This window comes from Macaca fascicularis, chromosome 6 (genome assembly GCF_037993035.2).
Source record: "Macaca fascicularis isolate 582-1 chromosome 6, T2T-MFA8v1.1".
Classification (NCBI taxonomy): Eukaryota; Metazoa; Chordata; class Mammalia; order Primates; family Cercopithecidae; genus Macaca; species Macaca fascicularis.
The window spans coordinates 134,050,660-134,058,814 of record NC_088380.1 but is presented as its reverse complement, the minus strand read 5'-3'; the positions used below and the strand labels follow the sequence as shown (position 1 = coordinate 134,058,814).

Genomic DNA, 8,155 nt, shown 5'->3' with positions numbered 1-8,155 from the left:
AATAGATTTTTCTAATGGTTTTTTTCCTATTCATTTTGACTATATTAATTCATAGAATTATCTTTAGTAACAATAAACTCTAAATATAGATAGTAAATCTGTTTAAAATATTTATTGGTGATACTAAGTGGTAGACTGCAAGGAAAAAAGAGTAATGAGACGTGTAGTGCAAAATTCAATCAAGCATCTGTTTGTGATAGTGCAGGAATGCAATGATGTGGGAGTTGAAATGCATTTTATCATTAAAGGCATCAAATTCAACATGAGAGTTCTGAAACTTTTGAGGGAAATCCTGTCAAATGGGGGCCTGCTAACACAATACTTTCACCCTTAGAATAAGCTATTATGTTTCATACACTTAAACATTCCATTATTTTTTTCTGCCAGAAGCGTGGAATTCTGAACTCTAGCAGACAATGCACAGAAACCCAAAGATCAATGTGTTTCTAAAGGATTATATCGCTGTCAGTGCTTCCCAGGCTGTTTATTTATTGTGAGAAACTTAACTCCTTCAAGCTTTTCAGTAATTCACCCCTTTTGTCCATGTCAAGATGAAGTGATCTCTTGTTTCTAACAATGGACTATTTGATGATCACATCATCAAAGCCACTGGAAGTGCACAAAGCAAGGAGGCATGTCACACTGTGCAAATGGCCTTCAGCTTGACTGCCATGGCACCGCCACCATTGCACCATTGTGTCACCTAAGTGGCAAAGCCAGTGCCACAGAGGACACAGAGCCATCAGGACAGATCATCACCCAGGACAGGAGAATTCACTTAAAATACAGAGTCCATGACCATACTCATGGAACATATTTTACGTTCATTATTGATAGCAGCAAACCATGAACAGAATTTTCAACACTGCCTGAAAGATGACTCAAAATGAAAGGAGAGAATGGGAAAATATAATCAGAGAAGACTGTATTAAAGAACGATTCTTCCCCACAGGGAGAAGGCATATTTCATTTAGTAACAATTCCTCTTGGATTTTGCTTGCATTTGCTTCCTTTGTTCATGAGAATCTAGCAGTTCTAGGCACCATTGAATCCCATGTTTCAAGTTGGTAAATGAGGCCTGTTTTCTTAGAAAGTCGTATGCTAACAGTAAAAAAAGAAGGGTGGGGGGGGGGCATTGTACAATACTTTCCCTCTCTTTTGTAAGAAAATCCCTATTACAATTAGGCATTTCCTCTGCACTTAATCTGTACAAAATCTATTTTATTTCTCATATTGTATTGTCATTTTCATGTAAATGTTTGTATCCTCCATTATCCTGTAAGTGCCTCGTGGGCACATACAGTGTCTCTCTTATTGCTTGTTTACTTAAAAAAAATTTTGCAAATTTAATATTGGGACATGGTTAACAAAAATTAGTACAAAAGTATATACAATAAAGAGCAACTTTCCTTCCAACTACAGAATGACTGTCCTTTCGCCAGGAGCAACTACCATTGGTTTTCATGTGCATGTTCTTTGAGAAATGTTCTGTACATATACAAATGTTTGTAACATGGTGGTATGTTACATGATCTTTCCTGAACATTGTTTATTTCCCTTTAACAGTAATTTTTGCCTAACTTTTCACATGAGCCTATGATCTATGGATATGACATATTTATTTTACAAGTTTCTTGTGAATAAACATTTGGATGGTTTCCAGTTGCTTTTATTACAAACAAGACCTCAATAAACATACTAATTACATTTTTATGTACATACATGAGTATAACTGGATGTGAAATTTCTAAAATACAATTTCTATGTTAAAAAAGGCTATCACTTAAATTTTGTAAGATATTTCTGAACCTCACTAAATTTTACTTCTATCAACAGTGTATGATAGTCTCTTTTCCCCATGACTTTGACAATGCTGTATATCACCAAACATGATGACCTTTTCCAATCATGTAAGTGAAACATGACATCTTATCTAAATTTGTATGTTTTTTAAAGTAATGAATGAATTTGAGCATTTAAAAACGTGTATATGTACTAGTTATATTTTATAAGGTATTTTGCAGTATAATGTGGTTAGTTTTAGAAAACATTACAAGGGTAGAATGCAAGGCGTATCCTCTGCCTTCAGAGTATAAAGTTCAATTCATCTAATTAAATTACTTTAAGTCCTTTCTATTCTCTTCTTTTCTGATCTGTTTGTCTACTTTGTCATGAACTGACTTTAGGAGTTAGAGTCTCTTACTATTATTACGTTTATCTTTTTTTCTTGTATTTCTTATTATTTTGATTTATAAATTCTGATGTTATTGAACCACTTATTGATATAAGTTGTCTTTTTGGTCTTATTTAATATTATCTACCTGAGTTTAGCAGTCTGATATTAACATTAAATTCCTGATTTTTGTAATATTTTCCAGGTATATTTTACTCACACCTTCACTTGTAACATTTCAAACACTTTATTGTTCATATGTATTTTGTATATCCAACATGGTTGTTTTATTTTTTATCTGTATGTTGTTTATATTACTTGTATACTATTTATACTGACATATTAATGTTTAAACTATTTACATTTATATGTGACATATGTATTTGATCATTTTTTTGCCATTTTGTTTTATGCCTTCTGTTTTCAATACTTTTTTAGATTTTAATATTTTGCTCTATGGATGTGTTTTGTTTACTTTTGTGTGTCCATGCTTTTCCTACCAATTTGGAAGTTTGATTTTTTTTCTCAGTGAATTTATAACTCGATGTAATTTACTTAAATTTTTATTCCTTTATCAACTTTAGACAGCATCTATAAGAATGTAAATTTCTACTGTAAAAATGAATAATTAATATACTGTTTCACATTTCCCACTGAGATGAGGAATTCACCAAACTGTACCATTGGAATTTTGGTGGCTATATTATTATTTGTAGTTATTCTCAATTATATCTTTAACTAATATATCATCTTCTCTTTCTTGAGCTATTCCCTTGAAATAATGTTTTATAACACCCACTATGAAAGATGTATCAACCAATAAACTTAAGATTGTTATATTTCACCTTTTCCTCCTCATTCCATCTATCTGTTTTGTTGCTGCTGTTGTTTATTTTTTTCTTGTCAGAAAGGTAATGTGCCAAAGTCATAACAAGGTATGAGGGTGGCACATCTCACACTTGAGCATGAACACCCAATCATCATACTTACAGACTACAAAAGGATTGTGTTGTTGTTGATTTTGAGACAGGGTCTCCCTCTACTGCCCAGACTGAAGTACAGTGCCACAATCGTAGCTCACTGTAGCCTTGACCTTCCTGGGCTCAAGTGATTCTCCCATCTCAGCCTTCCGAGTAGCTGGAACTACAGGTGTGTGCCAACATTCTTGGCTAATATTTGTATTTTTTTCTTTTTTTTTTTGGTAGAGATAGAGTCTCACTATGTTTCCTAGGCTGATCTCGAACTCCTGACTTCAAGTGATCCTCCTGCTTTGGCCTCCCAAAGTGCTGAGATTACAGGCATGAACCACTGCCTCTGATCATTAATCTCTTTTTGTCGGTCATCTAGTTACTTCTGTGTTGTTGTGGTTTATAACATTTATATTCTATTCAAAAACTTTAATTGCAACTTTTATTTAGTCTTTATTTTATTCTGAAGTCATTTTAATAATAATCAACTGTTTTTATCTTCATATTGAGTGGCTATATTTTGTTAAGTGCATTTTTCAAAAGAGTTTTTAGATATTATGAAATATCTTCTTAATATCTTCCTGAATTGTTGCATATTTGAGCATGTTTTAATTTTTATGTGATTAATTGATCTAGGTTATCTTCTTCAGAGCTGGAGGCTCACCTGCTTCTTGCAAACATAGCGTGTCTGAATGTGGCCACCTCACCTGCCCTTCAATTGTGTGAGTTGGATCCAGGATGCTCTGGCAGTTTCCATATACATTTAAATTAGTTGTGCTTTTCCAAACAACGGATTATGAATAGACTTCTTAGGAAGTTCAACCTATCTTTGGAGAACTCCAAGTTTTAGAGAACTCACTGCCTGAGATGATTAGAAGAAAAAAATACATCTTCTCGTGGCTTCCTCCCTTGACCATGTCCAATTTGCTCTGCCCTCAGCAACACTTCTCCATGGATAGAAGATCTGGGTTATGGCTGCTGTCTAAGTTCATCAAAAGTAATGAAGCACAAGGGATCAAATATAGCTTACCAAGTCAATTTATTTAAACTAGTCAATTTATTTGTCTACTCTTGGTGGCTAAAACAAAGTTAATTCTTAGTTCATATTTGTTAAATTAAGAACAAAAGACTTATCTGTAGAGATTCTGGAGCATATCCATACTGTAATGTATACTTTGCCAGTAAGTAATTCCTATACTTCCTTTTTTATTTTTATAGTAAATGTCAGTTACCTTGTACCTATGCTTCACAATGTTGTTTCTGAAATTATATATCATTCTTATATCTTTAAGATCAGAGTCAAAATTTGTGACAAATGAAATACTGTGGATTTGATAGAGAAGAGGGCTTCTCTTTGGTTAAGAAAGAAAGGAATAGACTGGGCGCGGTGGCTCACGTCTGTAATCCCAGCACTTTGGGAGGCTGAGGTGGGCGGATCGCGAGATCAGGAGATATGAGACCATCCTGGCTAACACAGTGAAATCCCACCTCTACTAAAAATACAAAAAATTAGCCGGGTGTGGTGGCAGACGCCTGTAGTCCCAGTTACTCAGGAGGCTGAGGCAGGAGAATGGCTTGAACCTGGGAGGCGGAGCTGGCAGTGAACCAAGATAGTGCCACTGCACTCCAGCCTGGGAGACAGAGCGAGACTCTGTCAAAAAAAGAAAAGAGGAAGGAATAAATATAAGGAAATACATTTTTAAAAATAAATTACCTTTCACATTTGACCTTAGTCATCAACTAATATCATGGTTTATAACATCACAGTAATTCATGTTAACAACATTCACTTCTAAAATTGCAATAACATAGTTGCTATGGTTTGAATGTGTCCCCCAAAAAGCGTGTGTTGGAAACCTAATCCCCAGTGCAACAGTGTTGGGAGGTGTTTAGGTTATGAGGGCTCCGCCTTCATGAGGGAATTAATGCTGATTATAAAAAGGCTGGAGGTAGGGGGAACCAGGGGACAGAGAGAGATTTGTTAAAGGATACAATATTATCGGGAGGTAGGATTAATCAGCTCTAGTGTTCCAGAGCACTATAGGATGACTATAGTTAACAGTAGTATACTTTGGCAAATAGCTAGAATAGAGGATATTGAAAGTTCCCAACCCAAAGAAGTGATACATGTTTGAGATTCTTTATTCCTTGATCAGATCAATACACATTGTATGTATCAAAACATCACTGTGTACCTTATAAATATGTACAATTAGTATGTGTCAATTAAACATTTAAAAAAATCTTTTGGGGGCAGGGATGGGGAGGTAGCTTATTAAAAATGCAGGTACTGGCACCATCCCTAGTGAGTCTGAGAGATTTCGTCGCTGGAGGACAGAGGAAATGGGCTGGAATAGTAGAACTGAGAGCAGAGGTGATTCTGGTTGTGAAAACAGGATTCACAGACTAGTGCCTAGGCCATAAAGGCATTGAAGAAGGCAGGAAACAGAGAGGAGATAGGTTCTACACTCACATTAAGGAAGGAGGAATGTTAAGGAGGGTAGGTTTTTGTTTCTGGAGGAGTTTGCAGAACTAGGCATCCCTAAGTTATGTGAATATTTTTTCTACTCATACCTTTGAGGTAATATTTAATAAACTTAAACATTTCAATCTATAGGGTAGACCTAAGGTGACTTTGATCATGACACTCAAGAAATGAGATAGTTTTCACTCCAGATTTGTGGAGAAGTGATAGTTGTTACCCTCAAGCTCTAGTGCTGCTCCTGCAGCCAGTTATGATACTATGTGAGCCCCAGGTGTCAGAGCATCCTTCACCATATACTACAGCTTGGCCTCAGTTTTTACAATGAGAAAATGGGTATGTTAATTCGTTCCACTATAGTAACCATATATATGTATTTATGGATATACACATATATATGTAAGATTAATAAGATGAATGCACTCTGATATATATAAACACATATGTATGTATCTTATAATATCATCTTGTATATCTTAAATATACACAATAAAATTTATTTTTAAACAATGTTAATATAAACCAAAAATAAACTTCTAAAGCCCCCCAACCATCTGAATGGACTCCCTCCTTGGCCAGGCACTGTAAAATGCAACCTGAAAGACTGGTTCAGGCCATGATAAAAAGCAGGGGTCGGATATGCCTCATTATACACCTCTAGCATTAGCATCAAACAGACTTAAGTCTGATAAGAAACATATACAGTCTATTCTCTCTGAAGCCTGATACCTGGAGGTAGCATGATAAAAGTTTTATCTCAAGGCTAAAACTTTGGTCACCACAACCTCTTTCAAATAATTGAAAATAGAAAAATTTTAAATCCACATATAACCTGGAAGTCCTCCCCACCTTTGAGTTGTCCCACCTCTTGGACTGACCCAATGTGTATCTTGTGTATTTTATTGATGTTTCATGTCTCCCTAAGTTGTATAAAATCAAGCTGTGCCTCGACCACCTTGGGCACACGTTCTCAGAGTCTCCTGAAGGCTGTATCATGGGCCAGGGTCACTCATATTTGGCTCAGAATAAATCTCTTAAAATATATTACAGAGTTTTACTCTTTTCATTGACATTAAATAAATTAATCAAATTGAAGGCTTAAGGCTGTGGCTGTGAATTTGATCTCTTGCTCTCTCTCGCCCTTTCTGCTTTTCTGCCAAGTTATGATGCGGCAAGATGGTCCTCACCAGATGCCAGTGCCTTGATTTTGGGCTCCCCAGCATCCAGAAGTGCGAGAAATCAAGTTCTATTATTTATGAGTTACCCAGTCTGGTGTGTTCTGTTATAGCAGCACAAAATGGACTAAGGCAACAGGGAACTCATTTAAAATATTTCTATCTGTTTTGTTGTTTTACAATTTAAACACAAAATGTTCACACTTCACACAACAATCTTCCACCCTCACCCTCCTATACACACATATACATACACACACACACACACACACACACACACACACACACACACATTTGTCTCTAATTATTTCTTTTCTTAATGCACTCAGTGTTTTAACCACAGGGATCTTCACAAAAGTAGGCTAGCAAAAGGGTCTGTGAGTCTGAAGGGCTTTATTGTTCTTTTCCCAGTAGTTATTTTTACAATATATTTAACTAATAATCAAATAGAGGAGTCAAAGATAAGCAAAGTAGTCTCTTAAATCCTCTTTTCCAATGTTGGTCTTTCTGCCTGATGAAAGGGCCATATGTGAGTGCCCACTGTAATATGCAACCACTCTAATTTTCCTGCCCTAAACCTTGAATCAAATGCTTTTTTATTATTATTCTCCTTTTTGCCAATTAACACTCTCCCCCATCATGCCCCCATTAATTTCTTATGCTCATAGGCACCAACAAAATGCTTTGTAGGAGATTTTGCCTTAGGTATATTTGTCCCTCTAGTAAGAGAACCTGTCCTTATTCTGGGGACAGAGGATGGAGGGGAGAGACAGAAAAAAAGAAACATAAGAAAGAGAAAGAAACACATGAAAGATAAATTTTAAAAACTTTTTATTAAATGCATTGCCTACATGTTGATGTCTATTACCAGACATTTAAGTCTTCTCCACTCCATCTTGTATCAACTTCTGAAACTTTCAAACAAGAAAACTAGACCTTTGTTCATTGTATGGAATGGGAATCTACTAACAACTTGCTCCTCCTTCTTTTCTTTTTTCTTTTCTTTTCTTTCTTTTTTTTTTTTAAGAAGGTATTTCACTCTTGTTACCCAGGCTGGAGTGCCATGGTGCTATCTCGGCTCACTGCCAACTCTACCTCCTGGGTTTCAGTGATTTTTCTGCCTCAGCCTCCTGAGTAGCTGGGATTACAGGCACCCACCACTGTGCCTAGCTAATTTTTATATTTTTAGATGAGAAGGGGTTTCATCATGTTGGCCAGGTTGGTCTCAAACTCCTGATCCCCCCACCTTGGCCTCCCAAAGTGCTGGGATTACAGGCGTGAGCCATCTCACCCGTCCTGCTCTTTTCCTTTAAGATGAAAACATTTATAGATAGATTGGCACTAAATATTTCAGATA

The 8,155-nt window shown here is 36.0% G+C and overlaps 1 non-coding gene across 1 annotated transcript; it reads right to left on the bottom strand.

Annotated features, from left to right (window-relative positions):
- Positions 1-3,074: 3,074 nt before the first annotated feature.
- LOC123574292 (small nucleolar RNA U13) lies at positions 3,075-3,178 on the bottom strand. The gene has a single exon (XR_006699175.1). It is a non-coding gene; the product is annotated as a small nucleolar RNA U13 (small nucleolar RNA).
- Positions 3,179-8,155: the final 4,977 nt, after the last annotated feature.